The following is a 1,311-nucleotide window of genomic DNA, read 5'->3' as shown; positions in this document are numbered from 1 at the left end:
CCCCCCCCCCTTTAACTGCTTAGGGTGCTCCGCTTTCATCATGGCTGATGGCTTGCTCAGCAACTGCTGGCTGGCTGGCATACATATAGCAAAAATGTTCCCCAGGTACCTTGTAGCCTTCTCCTGGTTAGTGGCCATTTCTCTGCTAATGAGCAAGCCCCTCAATCCCTCCCTAGGTCCCTTTATTCCCATGGCTGGGGCTTCTGGCTAGGGGAAAATTCCCTCCCAGTCTCCCTGTTGCACCCTGGGGTGTTATCACCACACACTGCTGAGGCTTCTCTTCTTTCTCCTGGAGTTTTTTCTCCTTCCTTGTTACAGCCATGCTTCACCACTTGACTACCAATGGCATCCATGGTGAGCCTTTGAATCCTCAGGCACAGAACCATCCCCCCCCCCCCCAAACCACACACATACACACTTCCCTCCCTGTTGCCCCATGCCTGCCTGTGTGCTCTTCTTAGCAAACAGGGTGGCGTTTTACCCATTACTGGCCATATGCCAGCCTCCCAAACTCCTTCCTGGTTACTGACCACGTTAGCTAATGAACAAGCTAACTCCCTGTTGCCCCATGGCAGGGCTCTCCTATCACCCTGCTTCTGACTGGTAGGTGCCTCCCTGTTACACCCTGGGCTGGGGCAAAATTAATTATTGATTACCTTACCAAGGGCATGCTTGAGTGGGTGGGTTTGCCTGCTATTCTCAGTGAATGCTTGTATTGATACAAGTGTAACTCACTCGGTTTTGTTAATGAAAAGAAAACCAAAAGGGTAAATAAATAATGGATCGTTGAACAATGATTCCTGTGACTGTCTCTTTTCTTTTATGAGACTAGGAGGAAAAAAAATTTGCCTGATAATACACCAAATACTTACTAAATCGCTCTCTCTCTCTGCTGCTTCTTTTGTGGGCACAGTCCTCACCTCTCCAGACCCACCCCACCCACTACACAGCCGCACAACATATGCCAAGCTCCCCATGAAGAAAGAAAAACCATGAAGCAAGCATACCACACATATAGACAAAAAAAAAAAAAAAAAGTTGCAAAGCTTTATTAAAAAAAAGGAAAAAAGGGAGTGCATAGTAAAAAAAAAACAACAACAAAAAACCCCCAACATCTAAATAATAAATAAAATAAATACAACAAATTAAATAGTAAAATAGAACAATAGTATTAAAAAAAGTTGGGGCAGGATTCTTAACTTACTAACTTTTACTACATCGGCACTTTCGAAATAAGAACTCCTTCTAAATGGTCTTCCTTATTGTTCTTCTGTGAGATAGCTGCAGGAAAGGGGGGGGGGGGGGGAAAAA

General features: G+C 44.9%; 1 protein-coding gene across 8 annotated transcripts in view; it reads right to left on the bottom strand.

Moving 5' to 3' along the window:
- Positions 1-1,311, bottom strand: part of LOC102386147 (mitochondrial fission factor homolog A) — a 34,110-nt gene that overhangs the window by 23,813 nt on the left and 8,986 nt on the right. For 4 of the 8 annotated variants that reach the window (XM_025194444.1, XM_025194445.1, XM_025194442.1 and 1 more), the window contains one exon: positions 1,209-1,281. The exons of 2 other annotated variants lie outside the window; for them this stretch is intronic. The gene's annotated coding sequence lies outside the window, so the exon portion shown is untranslated. Of the gene's footprint in view, positions 1-1,204; positions 1,282-1,311 lie in introns of all 8 variants that reach the window. 2 more of the 8 variants (XM_025194443.1, XM_025194441.1) reach the window with 1 other exon arrangement.

This window comes from Alligator sinensis, unplaced genomic scaffold, assembly GCF_000455745.1.
Source record: "Alligator sinensis unplaced genomic scaffold, ASM45574v1 scaffold1027_1, whole genome shotgun sequence".
NCBI classification, from domain to species: Eukaryota; Metazoa; Chordata; order Crocodylia; family Alligatoridae; genus Alligator; species Alligator sinensis.
The sequence above is the reverse complement of the archived record's forward strand: the minus strand, read 5'-3'. Positions and strand labels throughout refer to the sequence as shown.